Source organism: Protopterus annectens, chromosome 16.part0 (genome assembly GCF_019279795.1).
Source record: "Protopterus annectens isolate FY-2018-M chromosome 16.part0, PAN1.0, whole genome shotgun sequence".
Taxonomy (NCBI): Eukaryota; Metazoa; Chordata; order Ceratodontiformes; family Protopteridae; genus Protopterus; species Protopterus annectens.
Window position 1 is genome coordinate 624,276,917 of NC_056750.1, and position 18,192 is coordinate 624,295,108.

Here is an 18,192-nt window from a genome sequence, read left to right on the forward strand (position 1 = left end):
CAATACTATGAATGAAGTATGTCATCTGGAATTGTTGACTATTAAATCAAGGACTTATAGAATCACATATACAAACAAATCTACTCTTGGATGAAGCTAAAGGAACTGTCAAACAGATAGTAACTGAATTGTTAATTAATGGAAATTCTTTTTTTTTTTGGCTTATACGTGTTATTTATTTCTCTCATAATGTAATATTACAATTTGTTCATAAATTTAAACTAATAAAAAGAACTCAAAAAATAAAATAAAACAAAGAGCTTATGCATAAGCTGTACACAGGATATCAAACTATAGTGATAAATATATAAATTAGCTTCAGTGCAGAGCTCTCCTTTAAGGTACTAAAGTTACTTGGAAGATAAAGTGCCTCAAATAAAAAAAAAAGCCTTACATACAGGTTTTATAAGGCTTTTATTAGAAGTGAAATTAAGTTAATTAGCTCAGGCAAACCTCCCAACCGTACCGAACCGAATTACTCGGTTTTTACCGAGTTTTGGGGTCCAAAACATGAGGTGCCACGATTCCCTAGTGTCACCTCTTAATTTCCGAATTTCCTGGCTGTTTTATTTAAAAACATTTTCCCCGATATTTTTCAAATGACATCATCACGTGCGCGATGATGTCAGCTCAGCAAAACAGCCTGCCAGCCTCTCAGAATTGAGCTAAATGGCCTGCCAGCATGCGTGCATTCATTTCCGGCCAGACGCGAGGAAGAGGGAATTCCTATCTTGAGTGCATTTTGGAGTTAAGTGTAATAATTAAGCATTAAACTGTTTGGATGATTTCATCGGGTTTTACAGATTGCATATAGTAAAATTACAGGCACTGTTTTGTCTGCAGCATCTTGGTATGAAATGTAAAAGACATACAGTAAGTAATCAGAGCGGTGTTACTGTTTTTGTTTGCAGTCTTTCCTAATGGTACACTGAGCGTGGCTGGATATAATGATGTTCCGAAGTCTTGGCGACTGCATAAAGGATTTTCCTGGTCTAAAGCAGTTCACTGCATAGTTGACTGTGGAAGGTGATTTGGTTTGCCTACAGCATTTTAATGGAATAAGTTCGGAAATATTAATTAAAGTATTAAACTACTGTACTGATTCCACAACTCGTGCTTTTAGATAGTCTAGTACCTTCTTTTTATGCAACCAATGGTACTACATAGGTTTAGGAGATGTTTTGGCAGAATTGTTGGAACTGTACACTGTAATTAGCTAGAAATGTCTGATTTATACACTGAGCTGCTTTGGTGCTACGTAGTTCTTCCAACATAAGTTTTGTCGAGTTAAAGTTAAAGGCAGGTATTTGTTTAGTTAACAGTGTCATTATGAACTCCTTAGCAGCAGTGGCAGAACGAGGCTAGAATTGGTTTCCATGAATGGTTGAACGTAATGACTGCTGGCTAAACGAAATTAAGGTAATGAGAAATGGTGTGTCTGTGAAGCAAAGCCTGAACACTAATTTCCTAGGTAAAGCACTTTAGTTGCTTGCTGCCATTCAGAACATACATTTGCATTTCTGTATATTTCTTGCTGCATTTACTGTGTGTGGTTTATGTCCATTGCTGCTGGCTCTTTATATATTAGATGTCCGTTGCTGCTGGCTCTTTATATGTTAGATGTATGTTGCTGCATTTACTGTGTGTGTGTGGTTTATTAGATGTCCGTTGCTGTTGGCTGTTTATATTAGATGTCCATTGCATTTACCACGTGTGTGTGGTTTATTAATTGTTTGATGTTTGTTGCTGCATTTACCATGTGTGTGTGGTTTATTAATTATTAGATGTCCGTTGCTGCAGGCTCTATATATATATTAGATGGCGTGTGTGTCCGTTGCTGCATTTACCGTGTGTGTGTGTGTGTGTGTGTGTGTGTGTGTGTGTGTGGTTTATTAGATGTCCGTTGCTGCTGGCTGTTTATATTAGATGTCCGTTGCTGCATTTACCATGGATTGATTGATGCTGCTGCCGGTGTGTGTGTGTGTGTGTGTGTGTGTGTGTGTGTGTGTGTGTGTGTGTGTAAAATTCCCCATATAGAACTGGCTGGTGGTTAGGGTTACTCAGGCTCAAACCCTGTACCTTAGGTACAGAGAGCAAGAGCCTTAGTTCTCTACTCATATGGCCTGAAGATAAGTTTACATCTGTTTGATACGAATGTAAATGTAAACTATGGAGCTGCTATGGAAATGCAAAAATCAGTAATTGGTCACCATTATTGTGAAACCCACATAACATGCCACTTCATTCACTGTCTAATACAAAGAAAATGATGGTTCTAATACAAAGAAAATGATGGTTTATCTTGATGAAGTGTCCTCTATCTTTTACCCTAAATGATTCTAGATTGCCCTGCAATTATCACAAGAACAGTATACTAGGTGCTATATTTTCAGAGTGAAGATCGCTGTTTATTAATAGTTCATGGCTGCCTATGGAGTACTGCAATTCCATATATGTAATTCCTAAATAGGTTTAGGTTCATAGGTTTATACTAGGTTATCTGCCCTAAGGCATTTATAAGCCTAGCCCAAAGTTTTGTGGCTTACGCCACCCCTTGTATGAAAAAATACTGTGCCCATTAGTTTGTTGTGCCTCTGTCCAGCAGTGACACAGAGATGATTCCCGGGGTAAACCTACGATCTCCCATCCACAGGTCAAGATTTCTCTTGAACAGAGCCAGCGAGGTGCTCTGCCTCACATGGACCGGGATTTTATTCCACAGCATAGGGAGTCTGAGTGATAAATCTGTCCCTCCAGCACGTCCTATTTATATCTGTGCTAAGGTTTAAGTTGCTTGCTCTAGTGGTTTTGGTGGATTTGGATTTTTTGAGGTGGAGCATGTCAATTTAATTCCGGGTTGGACATGGCCTTGTATGTCAGGCACATGTCACCTCTGAGCAGACTGTATGCAACTGAATAGAGCTGGAGTTTCTTCAGTCTGGCAGTATATGACAGATTTTGCAGTCCCTTTATCCTTTTGGTGAGGAACTTTTGGGGTCTCTCCAGTTGCTGCAGATGTCGGGTGAGATACATCCTGAATGGGGCATTGTACTCTATCATTGGTCTGATAAGTGAAGAGTACAGGGGAACAATGACCTCACTAGATCTGGATGTGAATCCCTTCATGATCAGGTGGACAATGTAGAAGGTCTTTCTAACCACTTTAGCAACGTGAGTGTCAAAAGAAAGGCCACTGTCAACCTGGGTTCCCAGGTCCCTGATAACCTTTTCTGTGCTTAGTGGATTGCCACCTATATGGTAGTTTGGAGTTACCTTGTTTTTCCCGAAGGGTATGACTATACATTTTTTGGCGTTTAACTTCAGGCCATGGCTCTGGCACCAGCTATCTGTTTCCGTGAGTCCCTTCTGAAGGATATCCATGTCCGATGCACTTTCCACTATGGCGCCAAGTTTGCAGTAGTCTGCAAACTTTGTCAGCCGAAGTCCTCCCTTGTTGGCCTGTACTTCTGAGAAGTAGATGCCGAACAATAGGGGGCCAAGGACCGAGCCCTGTGGGACACCACTTGTGACCGGCTTGGAGTCTGACATAGTGCCAGCAACTCTAACCCTGTGGGTTCTGTCCTTAAGCCAGTTTGCAACCCATCTTGTGACATATGGATTTATATTTAAGCTGGTAAGTTTTTCTACAATACCCGAGTGGGGTATTGTGTCGAAAGCCTTTGCAAGGTCAAGGTAGGCTGTATGGACTGCCTTTCCCTCATCAATGGCCTTGGTGACTGTTTTGAAGAAGTCGACCAAGTTCAAAAGGCATGATCTGCCCTTGACGAAGCCAAACTGGGTCGGGTCCAATGTCTGCAAGTCCCCTATATCTTTGTTTATGAGCTCCATTATGATCCTCTCCATAGCTTTGCAGACTAGACTTGTTAAGCTTATGGGGCGGTAATTACCAGGGTCCGTAGAGGCACCGCCTTTGTGGAGTGGGACCACAGTTGCCGTACGCCACTCCTTGGGCACGTATCCTGTGGTAAGGCTGAGATTAAACAGCTGCCTTATGTGCGGGTTTAATTCCTCATTTAGCTCGTGTAGCACACAGCCGGGGACACCATCCGGTCCCATTGATGCTGTGTTTTTAGCTTTAGAGAGAGCAGCTTTCACCTGCGCATTTGAGATGTCTGGGAGGCTACACTCTGCTGGGATAGTTCTCTCCTTTAGGGGGGGAAGGGGGGTTTGCACTGAACCTGTCTGCCAGTATGTTGGCAATGTCTGTGGGTTCAGTGATTTTTGTATCGTTTTGGACTAATTCTGAGCATGTCTGGGAGTTTCCACCCATGTTCCTAACATAGCTGAAAAAGGCCTTATGATTGTCCTTTGAATCCATGGCAATTTTTCTCTCAAAATTGGCCTTAGTTGATTTCATGAGTGCTCGTATTTTTTTACTAATAATGATCAGGGGTGACTTCCCTTTTATGGATTTTGTTCTATCATGTAATAGCTTTCTCCTCTTATTGTAAAGTTTGTTAATGGCTGGGCTCCACCAGACTGGACGTTTGCCCTTTGTGGAAAGAGTCTTGGTTTTATTTGGGATTGCCTGATCCATGCAGTCCTGGAGGTGTTCATAGAAGGCATTTGTAAGGGCTTCCGCAGCTTGGGTTGTGGTTTCCACAGGCTCAGGGGCCTTGAAGGATACCACACCAGTCTTGAGTAGTGTGAAGTTTGCTTTAGAGAAGTTCTTCACTGTGGTCTTTTTTGTTTTGGGTGGGGGCGGGATGTGGATTTCCAGTGAGATTAGTTTATGATCATATCTCACCAATGAGGGATATACTTCCGGTGTGGAGCATTTTGTCTCCATGTTTGTGATAATGAGATCTAGTATATTTTCTCCTCTCGTGGGAACAGTGACTAGCTGTTCCATGGCATTGAATTTATGAACTCCAGGAACCGTTGGGCTAGAAAGTTAGGGCTCGAGTAATGTTCCCAGTCTATATTTGGGTAGTTGAAGTTGCCCAATATGATGGTGTTTGCAGATACATTTATACCCTCCAGTGTCTTCAGGAAGGCTGTGTGGGGTTCCTGAGTTTGAGGGGGTGGCCTGTAGCATGCTACAATTTTGTAGAGCAGTTTTGCCTATGGTTAGTTGCACCTGAATGGTTTCTGAAGCTTTGTGCGTTGCCACCAACCTGGAGGTGTGGGTATCCTTTATGAATATGGATACACCCCCTCCTTTTGTGGTGTGATCTGGGTTTTGGGGCCGGAACGCATGATATGAGGTGAAACCTAATAGTGCCGGGGTGCTCTCAGGAGCCTTGAACCAGGTTTCAGTTACAGCACAGACACCGATGTTCTCCATACTGAGAAGGGCCTCGAGTGCATGCATTTTGAGATTTAGACTTCTGGCATTGAGCAGCATTACCCTCAGTTCCTTCCTATTTTTGTTTTCTAGGGTGGTAGGTTTAGAATTTGAGCCTTGCCTAAAAAAGGCACTATGGGGGTGGCAAGAGCCTTAGCCAATATCCGGAATCCCAGGGGTGACAGGTGCAAGCCATCCCTTGCTAAGCAGCGTGGCTTGTCAAGCTTGTCATCCCAGGCAGACAGACACTGGATCCCCTTTGAATGACACCAGACATTAAGCCAATTGTTAAAGCTGATCATCTTGTCTCTGTATTGTGGCATCATTCTTGGTGAAGGAAGGATACTGCTCAGGGTCAGGGTCATACCTGCCTGGGCTACATAATCAGAGAGCTCCTCTGTCTCTCTTCATGTAGTCCAGGGAGGTACGTCTCAGGTCGTTCACACCAGCATGGACAATGACTGTCATATTTGTACTTGCCATGGAGTGACCCGAGTGCTTGTGTTATGTGGCGGATTCTAGCGCCCGATAGGCAGCTTACTGTGACCCTCTCCTTGTTCAGCCTGGTGAGTGGGACGTCAGTGTGTCTGACTATGGAGTCACCTATGACAAGTATGTTTGGTGTTGTATTTGTCCTTAAGGGCTGTGACTGCTTTGCACACTGATTTTGTGGTTTATGTGTTGCTTGTGGGGTGTCTTGAGGTAGCAGTTGTTTGGGCGTCTGCTTTGGAGGCCTCTGCTGTTTAGGTAAACTTTTACTCAGAGCCTTCGAGTATGTCTTTGTGTGTTTTATGTGTTTGATTCAGTGGTGTGGTAGCATTATGTGAGGCTGGTTTTGTGGTGTGTGTAGTTGCCTTCTCCTCCTGTCTGGTCTTGCCAGTCCTGAGTTGAGAGAGCTCAGCCTCCAGTTTGGCTAAATAGCTGCACCTATTATTATTATTTGTGTTATGTGGGAGGAGGAGAGTGTCTGTGTGCATGAGGCTGTTATAACATTGCCTCAAGATTCCTAGATTCACCAGCTGGACCGGAGAGGAGATTGACTACCAGTGAGGAATTTCTTTAGCTGTATTTCTTTGTATTTGTATATATATTGGTAATGCAAACATCAATCTCTTTTTTTCAGCATTTACCTTGATACACTCAGGAATGTGAGTGTCTCTTCTATTTTCCATTGAGCATGTTTGCTTGTTATATATGTTATTCCATTGTATCACTTCACATTTTTTATTACTCAAGTCTGGTGTCACATGTCGGATCCATCCAACCTTCTATTTATGTGAGTTCCAGAAGAGCAGCATGATCCACGACTTTTGGGTGAAGGAGTTATATCTCTCTCTAGAAATTTTCCCATAATGTCTGGAATGTGTTTGACTCACACTTTTGGTTTGTTCCTCTTAAAAGTTGGATGGTGCAGTGGTAGTGTTGTTGCCTCACATATCTGGTTCAATTCTTGGCTGAAGTGCCTTCTGTGTGGAGTCTGGATGATGTACTCTCTCTGTGTTTGTGTGGGTTTCCTCTGGGTGATGAGGCTTCCTCCCACAATACGCTAGATGGATTTTTCTTTGCATGTGAGTTTCATTGCTGTTTCAATGAATGTGAGTTTTCAAGGGCAGAGAAGTTTTAATGTAATGCTAAGTCTATTTTCATTGTGAGACTGCATTGCTTTGTTTAGCAGATATCCATTAGTGCTATAAAATGTAAACTAAATTCCAACCAATCATTGTAGAAATAAAGCAGTATGCACATTAGTGTTTATGGTAAATGAGGCAAAACAGCCAGGCAATGGGACATTGGAATGGCTGCAGGGGGAATGTGGGGCCATATTTTGGTTGTCTGTTCTTCAGTTTGCATTTGAAAGTTGGTATCCCACAATTCCGTTGCAGTGGGTGGGGTTACATAATTATACAGGCAAATTTTATGTTGATCATTGTACAGATTTCTACAGATTTTTCATGGGCTTTGTCCAGATTTTTGATGTTTCCAGGTTGAGAGGTATGCTCGGATGTGAAAGCATTTCTGATGTAAAAGTGTTGGAACAATGTAAGGAATGACAGAGGAGAATTTAAGACGTTGGAATCCTTTGACTTTTGGTAATGTTGAGTATAACATAAAGATAACATAAAGGTTACCGACAAAGTGTGTGAGGAAGCAAAATATGGTAGACAATTGGTCATATTATGAGACAATATACTTCATAGGTTCATAGGTAAACACTGGCCTAGCTGCCCTTGTGGGCCATTTTAAGCCCAGCCAGTTTCACTTTTAGTGCTCAGAATAACCTATCCCATTTGGTTATAGACTGGCCTTACTCATTCAATGGTCAATAATTATATATTACCCCTAATGAGAATAATTGGGATCATACCATAGATAATTTGAGGGGACACATGCATGGTATAAAGCAATTGGGAGCTGAATCTGTCCATTAGTGGTACAGGGAGCAGTCCTGGGTTAAATTTTCTGTTTCCTATTTATAGATCTAAGTTATACTTGAAAATGGATGGGGTGAATTTTGTTTTATGTGAATGGGGAGTCTGTTCAGTAACACAGGCATCCTCTGTGAAACATACCTGTCTATTCTAGTGGTGATGCAGAAAAGGTTTAGATCCCTAGACAAAGTATGTCTGATGTCATTTGACTTGCTGATGTGCAGTAAACCCATCAGTAATGGGTTGGATGATGCCTTGTATGCCAAAATCACCTCTTAGCAGTCTGTAGGACACAGAGTATAGTGACAGGGCTTTGAGTCAGACCATGTAGGACATGTTGTTTAGGCCTTCCATTATTTTAGTAAAGTATCTCTGTGGGTGTCCATTTGTTGCACATGTATGGACAGATGCATGTCAAAGGGGGCATCTTGTTCAGTGATTGGTCTAATGAGGGTTACGTAAAGGAGAACAAAAACATCCCTAGATCTAGACACATTCTCTTTGTTTATCAATTGTGCGATTATAGAAGGACATTCTTACACCAATAGACATGCATTGGTCAAACATTAGGTCACTGACTACTTATCTTTCCAAATCCTGAACAACAGTGTTAACTCTAAGAGTTGTATTGTCAAGGTGGTAGTTCCATGAGGTAGATGACGTCCCAAAAAATACAATTTTGGCATTTAGTTTCAGACAATGCCTTTCACACTGGCTATTTATTTGAGACAAACCTTCCTGCAGGATGTCTAAGTATTTGGGGATTTAATGACGGCTCCTTGCTTGCAGTCATCAGCAAACTTAGATAGCCAGAGCCCTTTGGCATTGACTTTTACTTCAGAAAACTACACACCAAACAGGAGGTCCCTCAGTTTGTTTAGCTTTATACTAGATCATGGTATGTTTTCTATAGAAACATGCTGAACTTTCAAGGGCTCATTCTGAGGGAAAAGAGGTAGTAGTGCAAAATTAGATGAATGTTTATTTAAATCAGTTTTATTAATGACAAAGGTTTATTGATCAAATGTTCAAGCATGCTTACAATCACAATCTCACACACCAACCACCTGCATGTCCTCTCAACACATCCATAAACCTTGTCTTAGGCCTTCCTCTTTTCCTGTTACCTCCTTAGCATCTTTTTCCCAATATACTCAGCATCCCTCCTCAGCACATGTCCAAGCCAATGTAATCCTGCCTCTCTGGCTTTGTCTCCAAACCTTCCGACCTGGGCTGACCCTCTAATATACTTATTCCTAATCCTGTCCACCCTCGTCGCACCCAGTGCAAATCTTAACATCTTTAATTCTGCCAAGTCAGCTCAAACTCCTGCCTTTTTGTCAGTGCCATTGTCTCCAACCCGTATAACATAGCTGGTCTCACTACCCTCTTGTCGGCCTTCCCTTTACCTCTTACAGGTACTAGTCTGTCACAAATCACTCCTGACACTCTTCTCCACCCACTCCATCCTGCCTGTACTATCTTCTTAACCTCTCTTCCACATTCACCGTTGCTCTGAACTATTGACCCCAAGTATTTAAACTCATCCACCTTTGCCACCTCTACTCTTTGCATCCTCACCATTCCTCTATCCTACCTCTCATTCACACACATATATTCTTAGTCCTGCTGACCTTCATTCCTCTTCTCTCTAGAGCATATCTCCATCTCTACAGGGTCTCCTCTACCTGTTCCCTACTCTCACTACAGATCACAATGTCATATGTAAACATCATTGTCCACGGGGACTCCTGTCTGATTTAGTCTGTCAACCTGTCTATCACCATTTCAAATAAGAAAGGGCTCAGAGCTGATCCTTGATGTAACCCCACCTCCACTTTAAACGCATCCATCACTCCCACTGCAGACCTCACCGCTGTCACACTACCCTCATACATATCCTGTACCACTCTTACATACTTTTCTGACACTCCTGACTTCCTCATACAATACCACAACTCCTCTCTAGGTACCCTGTCATATGCTTTCTCTAAGTCTACAAAAACACAATGCAACTCCTTCTGACATTCTCTGTACTTCTCCATCAACACTCTCAGATCAAATATCGCATCTGTAGTGCTCTTTCCTGGCATGAAACCATACTGCGGATCACTAATCATCATGTCCCTTCTTAACCTTGCTTCCACTACTCTTTCCCATAAATTCATGCTGTGACTGATCAATTTAATCCCTCTGTAGTTAGTACAGCTCTGCACTTCACCCTTATTCTTAAAACTTTTTTCTGCCATACCTTCTCATAGCCCTTCTTAATCATATGTGAACCTCTTTCACCCCACACTAAACCTTTCTATCTGCCTTATTATTGTATCTCCTAACTCACTTGTACTTCTCCCTGCCCCATTACTCACTCCTCATCTGCTTTCTTCCTCCATAATCCAGCTTCACAATTCCTCTTAATTATTCACCTCCACTAACATCTGATCCTACCCTCCTTATCCCTTCTATCTCTTTCTTCCACCATTTCACCAGTTCTCTCTTAATCCAACCTGCTGTATTAATTCCCTCCTTTTCATACTGTCCCATTCCTTCCCATTCTTCTCTACTCCCAAATAAGCATAACAGCTGTCTAAGCTGTATCTGTATATGTTTATGTTTTTCCTCCACAGCTTTCTCATCATATTCTGTCAACCTTGCAGCTGTTAATGTTCCTAGTACAAATGCAGATTGTTTGCCTATAACTCATCATATCTCCAGCACTTTGTAACAATCCAAGTACCATTCTCCCTAAGATGGCTGGCCATCCTTTGAAATCTATGGAGCAATTTTAAGTGCATATCATGCATTGACCATATTGCTCTCGATCACTTACCCATCTTCCAAATTCCATAAGTCATCCTTTTTCCATAATTTATTATCTTGTATCCAAATCAACCCATTTCTTCATTTTCTTTCTGTCAACACTCCTAAATGCTTATAAACTTTACCTATCGAATCCATAGTCTATTTAGATCCCTACTCCTTCCCTACCATCTTCATGTCCTCCTTCCCTCTCTTCTCCACCGTTGTCTCCCTGGTCCTCTGAATCATACAATCTTACATAATAAACAGTTTCAGTTCTTAAGCCAAAATCATCTCTCACGTATTCAAGACTTCTTAACTTCTTCTCCCCATTTTTACTCCCCAAATCTTGTATGTATCTCATTCCTTTATCTTTCATTTTCCCACTGTTTCACTAATCTACCAAGATCTTTCTTCTTGTTTTTATACACTATCTCCCTAATTTTACCTTTCTCCTCTCCTCACCATCAGTCTCGCATCTGCCTTATTCATTCTCCTTTCTGCCTTAGTCATTTTCCTCTCTCCCTTAGTCATTCTCATCTCTGCTTTCCTTAACATTACCCCCTGAGTCCTCTATCCTCTTCCCATCTTTTCTATCTCAGTTCCCTTAATCTTTGGTCTTCTTTCACAGAAAACACATTCTATCTAAAATCCAGCAAACCTTAATCCTCCTCCATCTTTTCTCCACTTATCCTCAACATTCATTAATGATCTTTCCCTTCTTCTGCCACCATGCAATCCTATCACAAATTTTAACTCTCAGATCCACTAATCCATCAGAAAGTTGCAATATGCCTCATCAGATACAATACAAAAAGGTAATATTAGAGCTCTAACCATTTCTATCCTTCCCTATAAAGTTTCCACATTCCCTGATGTCTTTGCCCTATTCTTAAGCTTTAGTTCAAGTCATTTCTTATATCAGATACCCTGAGAAACACTTTCACCCCAAATACCTATCCCTATCTATTGAACAGAGAAACCTGGTACTTCAACAGTTCACTATTAAGTTTGTTGGGGTATTACTTCAATCCAACTTCCTTCTCAAACACATCAGATATCTCTACCACTTGTGGCAGCATCCAGTCCTTATCCTCCAATAACAGCATGATATCACAGAACTTATTTATGCTGCTTTTCATTTCTCACTCCTCCACCCCCTCATTAATTCCCATAATCTTTGCACAGACCACTGGATAACTAGCAGGAACTACCCAGAAGACAAGGGACAGCCCAGGCCATGTTCCCCTCCTCAAATTTATTACTGCTGTTCTTTACCTGTTAATTCCTACACCAACTCCTGACTGCTAGTATAATGCTTCAGTACCTCACAAATAACATCCTTCATCCAAGACCTGCCCCAAAGCCCTTCTTACAGAACTGAATACTGTCTGCATGTCCATTAATATCACCCTTGCTTTACCCTTTCCGTCTCTCTCTCTACATCTTAGAAGATCAATTAATAGATGCCAGTGGTATGTAGATTCCTCTTCTTCAGAAAACTTGTCTGCTCTAATCCAAATATTTTGGCAACAGTCTCTCCAATCTAGCAATTAGGATCCTAGCAAATACATTAGCATCAACCATAAATGATGAAATGGTCATATAATTTGTAATTTCCTGCAAATCCCACTTCCTCTTGTGTAAGATTACCACTAGTGTTTACTCCAGGAGTTTCTCAATCTGCAGAATCTCCTCCAAGATCTTAGACAGCAAATCCATTATAGAAGACAATTAGGAATCCATCTGAGCCCTCTGCTTTCTCTCAAATCATATATTGAATAGCATCCATTGCTCCTCTTACAAACACCTGTTCAGTTAACAGATTTCTTCCTTCATCACACTCACAAGACCCCAGTTTATTGAAGATTCCCCCCTTACATCTACTTGTACAAGCCTGAATAAAATTCCTAAAAAACTTTATTTTCTCATTTGTATCCACCCACTTCTCTTCCCACGTTCTCATCCCCATATCCATCTATGCTATCACTACTCATTTAACTTCCAAACTAAAAACTTTCAATTTCTCCTCTCCTCCAGAAGACTGCCTCATTTCTTTCCACCTCATTCTTTATCTGCTCTTTACCTCACTCCCCAGCTTTTCATTTAACTTCTGGTCAAGATACCTTTACCACCTCTTCCCCCTTTCCCAACTCTCCTATATCCTAGATATATCCTAGATAATTCATTCTCCACATTTATATCTTCTGTCTGCTGCAGTGATTTACTCCTTCCCCATAACATATCAGTTCTGCCCTCAATGCAGCCTTCATCCCTTTTTGTTCCCCCACTCCTTATCTCAATTTCTTCATTTCTATTCCTTCTTACAATGTCAGTCACCATCCCCTGTGCTCTAACCCTCTCCACATGCCTGGATTCCATCTCCATTCCATAACCAGTGTCACATGATTAGACAACCCTGTCTCTCCATCTACCCAAAAGCTATTCAATCAACTCATCTGCCTACTTTCATTCCTGATAAAAGAATAATGATTCTCACCTTCCCAACTCTACTTCCATAAAATCTTCAAATTTTTGCTTTAGCATAAAATCCACAGGCACAACACTACATTAATCACCCATTATCCTAGTCTCCTTTCTGCCTCAACTTTTCCCATTACCCCTTTCTGCTCATACAAACCACAATTAACTACCACTCTCCCTTCCCCTATTTCACACCCTCACTGCCTGCCTAGTCCCCTTTTGTCAGAATCTTAGTTTAGTTTTTCACTCTGTTCAAAGAATTTTTTTTATTTTCGGTCTCATTTTCTACTACCTGCACTGTTCTCCTAATCACAGTTAGCACTATTTACAATGCAGCTTGCTATAAAAGAGTATTTTCAGCACTAATGGTATGCAATTTAACACTTAAGTGCCCTGTTTTTTTTTTCTTTTTGCTAGTCTTGACTTCTTTACCCCACACTTAGCCATTCTCTTTCTTCCCTGAACATTGCATCTTTGTGACCTCTTTAAATAACAGTCCAGTGTCTGATGGGATCACAGTGAACTTACCAGTTATGAGCTACAGTATCTACTCCATACTCTATGCTTACAGGCTCTCACTCCTTAACAGAAACAGTAGAATGTGGCTCTTACTTTCCATCTGTTTAAAGCTACTTCATCCTGTTTCTACCACTTTGAACTGTATTTTTACTAAATGTCTGTGATAAGCATGCGTCTTAAGATGAATAACAGCTCCACAACAGCCTGGGAGTATTTTCCTTTTTGTAGTTTTAAAGGGATCATAGTTATATTTGATTAAAAAATGTATCCCACAGGGATGAAGAGAATGATTAAGAATGCTAAGTGTTGTACATTGTGTCGCCTCAGTTTAAAAAAATAAATAAAATTAAAACAGATTGGGGATTATTATAGAAAATGTATGGGTTTCTGAGAGTAGATTAACTCATTAACAACTCTGAGCTGTGGAATATCACACATCTAGCAGCATACATACATTCTTATATTACTGAGCTTTTTCTAGAAAATCAAGTTAGAAAGTATATGCCAAACAAAAGTATTTTGCAAACTCTAAATGCTACAAAAACGGACAAACAGCAGTGCTAACTGATCGGGCATTCATAAGAGACACTAACCCAGACGTAAGCTTTTCTTTAAAGTTTCACAAATAGCTTTTCATACCTTGGAAACTATATAACTGCTACATAAAATATCAGAACACACCCTTGCTTAACCCTTCATGTGATAGCAAGAAATTCCCAATTGCTGTTTTATTCAGAAATTTACAAAAACGTGAAAAATTATGCTTATTTGGTGAACATAGAAATAACATGGAACATCCCTCATGCCTTGGAATTCAGAAAGGCTTACTGCCAGCAGCAAGCCTTAACAGAAGTGGCTAACCATTATGGTAATCTTCTCTGATTCATAGACAGGCCCCTCACGATGATTTTACACAGTAAATAGAATCCCTATGGAGGGACATTTCTAAAGCCATGATAAATGCTAATGAGACATTCCAGATGAGCAGCTAATGCTAATTAGACATATGCTACCCCCGTGGAAAGATATTTATGCAGTTCAGTGATTCCCTGCATAAATAAACATAGTATGGCCAAAATGCTGCATTCAACCATTATAGTCAGTGGGAGAAGCCATGTTGCAAGTAAGGTTAGGGAAGATCAACAAAGATGTAGTAGTGGTGTGTGTGTACATATGTGTGGCAGTGTGTGTTCATATCTGCAGGGGTATGATTGATCTCGGATAACTGTGTGTGGTTGCAGTATGTTAGGTAAGGGATCGACAGTGCAAGTGTGTGAGTGTGTGTGTCTATGGGTGAAATGGCATGTCCACAAATGCATTCAAATAAGGAGGGGTGTCATGTTAGCTAAATGTCTGACTGCATGTCGGGATGTCTGACTGCATGTCTGTGTGAGTGTGCATGTCACAGCGTCTGTGTACAGTAACAATATAGCTTTCTGTCTCCCACAATATTTCACGTTATGCCCATGAATAACATGTAGCTCCCTCAGTCATGAAAATATGAATAACAAATGGCAAACGGTGCTTAATTTTTTCATAATTTTTTTTTAATTTTCAAATAAAAAATACAGCAAACAAAATAAACACAACTATTTACAATTGTCAAAAGTTTGCAATATCTGATTCACCTTTATCACAAAATAATTTAACATTTTAAGTTAATGATTGACTCTTATTTCAAATCTACTTTTCTAATAAAATACTTTAGTTTTGTCCAGTACTTATAATCAGGATTATGTTTGATATTAGTACTACTGAATCCATTTATTTTTGACATTAACTGTTAATTCTATATATTTTTAAATGATGGAGATACTCCTCATTTCCAATTTTTAGTAACTGTCTCTCTACCAAAAGCTGTCTCCATAATAGGAAATATTTTAGCCAGATTCCAACCTTTTTTTATAGATAAGCCTTACAATGAAGTATGCCACTTACACTGAGAGCAGGTCTTTCGGAACTGAAGTAGACTCACACTGAGAGCACCTCTTTAGGAATCTGACCCCTTGACTTTTCAGTGATTTAAAGAACTGAAAAATTAATGTGTTAATTATTTTGAAACTATACGTGTATCATATCACAATGCTTTTAAAAAATGTTTTCTCGAATTTTACTTAATTTTTTATGATTATGTCAATCGGCTTTCCGGGTCCTTTGACATCTCCCTCAAGTTATTTATTTAGTTTCATACATCTGATAAATGCATATGGAGTTACAAATGGTCTGTGTATACATACATATATTATTTCTATGTGAAGGTTTTCCAGTAAATGCTAGTACCTGATGAGCCAATTGATTTCAGGATTAGATTTGTTGTTGTTGTTTACCTCTTCCATATCACTATTAAAACAATTTCTGATTCTAGGTTCTTTTTATTTAGTTTAGAGTAAGATGTTTTGAAACCACTAAGAACATTGATAAAAGGTAGTTTAAGATAGTATAATACTCAACCCTCCCTTTATTAACTGGTATTAACTGCAACTGATCTAATATTGTTATGTTAGATTTTGAATTAAGATCCATTTTTAGATAAATTGAATGTACACATTATAAATACTGAAGATGCTATGTTTTCTTTTAAACAATATCACTAGTAAGTCATATTACTTTATTTAATTTTAATAAAATCTGTGCCACCCAAACATCCAGTTGTATACGCTACAGAAAACTATTAAACATCAATTTTTAATTGTAATGCATTTAAGTAGAAAATATCTAAATAATTTCAATATAAAATTGCTGTAACTTGAATTTGTTTTTTTCATTTGGATACTTTCCTATGCAATTGTTCAATATCCACATCATTTTATTAACAGAATTATTTAATGGAAAAAAATAGGTTTTAGTTGGGAATTATAACACCATGTAATGTTTTTGATTGTGCCTCATGTGGCTTACCAATCCAACACAACTTTTTTTTTTTTTTTTGTAAAGATGTTTTTAGATACATCATAGGATCATAGGAGATTATTAGGCTGATGGCTGTAGGATCCTTACAATCCTAGCCAAGAGTTTATCCCCAGAAAAGAAACCACAATCAGCACTTGTCGCCTATGTCAATGAGGGACACAGGTGGAACACCTGGGACAAATTTGTGGTTGCCCATCCACTCATCAAGGTTGCACTTGAAGAGGGTCAGCAACATACTTTGTTTGCCGTGTATGGGGAGTCTATTCCAGAGACCGGGCAGCCTCTGGGAGACAAATCTCTCTCTCCAGCAGGTTTTGTTAATGTCACATATTACATTTAAGCCTTTCAATCTGGCATCACGTGAGGAGTTAGACTTATGGATATGGAGCACCTGTAGTAGAGCAGGGTCTGAGATTGCCTTGTAGGCAAGACACAGGTCACCTCTGAGCAATCTGTACAATACACAGTAGAATGATAATGATTTGAGAATCTCCACATAGGACAGGTGATGGAGGCCATGGCTTTTCTTTGAGGTATTTCTGTGGATTTTACAGTTGGTGCAGGTGTTTGGACCATACCACACAGGGCATTGTATTCAATTACTGGCCTAATGAGGGAGGAGCACAGCAAGGTAATAACCTCCTTTTTTGGATGCAGTTCCTTTACTTATGAGATGAACCAAGTAAAAGGCTTTTCTGACCACTGCCACTACATGATGGTCAAATGTGAGATTGTTGTAAGCTTGTATACTCAGGTCTCTTACCACAGGTTGTGTGCTTTTAGGGGGTTGCCACTAATGGGGTAATCAGTAGGGGCCATGTTTTTGCCAAATGGTATGATGATACTTTTTTTTTGCATTTAACTTAAGGCCATGAGTTTGGCACCAGTCATTTGTTGCTGCAAGACCCTCTTGAAGTATGTTAACTTAATTTACGGAGTCAGTAACAGCACCCAACTTGCAGTTGTCCTCAAACTTGGTCAGCCACAGGCCTTTTATCTTTGACTGAACATCTAACAAGTAGATGCCAAACAATAGTGGTCCCGGGACAGATCCCTGGGGGAAACCACTAGTGACAGGCCTGCTATCGGAGGTAGTGGCACCTATTCTGACCTTGTGGGTCCTATCAGTGAGCCAATTGGCCACCCACCTGATGAAATAGGGATTTACACCAAGTTCTGTTGGCTTTTCGATGATGCCCGAGTAGGAGATTGTGTCAAAGGCTTTGGCCAACTCAAAGCAAGCTGTGTGTACTGTCTTTTCCTCATCCAGGGCCTTGGTGACAGTCTCAAACAGTCAATTAGGTTCAAAAGGCAAGATCTTCCCTGGACAAATCTGAACTGGGTGGGTTCAAGTGCTTGCAGAGTCCCTATGTCCTTGTTTATGAGGTCCATAATAATGTACTCCATGGTCTTGCAGATCAGATTTGTTAAACTAATGGGGCAACAGTTACCAGGCTCAGTAGTGGAACCACCTTTGTGCAAAGGGATAACAATGGCAATTCTCCACTTTACTGCAGTGAAGCCTGTACTTAGGCCATGGTTGAATAGGGTGCTCAATGGTGAGGCTAGTTCTTGCTGGAGATGTTGCAGAATACAGCCTGGGTTACTATCAGGTCCCGTATAAGCTGTGTTCTTTGCCTTGGATAGGGCCTTTAACACTTGATCTATGGAAATGTGAGGGGTGGAACAAGTATTAGGGATATCAAATGTGCATTTCGGGGGGACAGGGGGTGAAGTTTGCAC

The 18,192-nt window shown here is 40.3% G+C and overlaps 1 protein-coding gene across 3 annotated transcripts in view; it reads left to right on the forward strand.

Moving 5' to 3' along the window:
* Positions 1-675: 675 nt before the first annotated feature.
* REXO4 (REX4 homolog, 3'-5' exonuclease) overlaps positions 676-18,192 on the forward strand; it is a 247,492-nt gene continuing 229,975 nt past the window's right edge. For 2 of the 3 annotated variants that reach the window (XM_044058229.1, XM_044058232.1), the window contains exon 1: positions 692-873. The gene's annotated coding sequence lies outside the window, so the exon portion shown is untranslated. Of the gene's footprint in view, positions 874-911; positions 1,027-18,192 lie in introns of all 3 variants that reach the window. The other variant, XM_044058230.1, reaches the window with a different exon arrangement.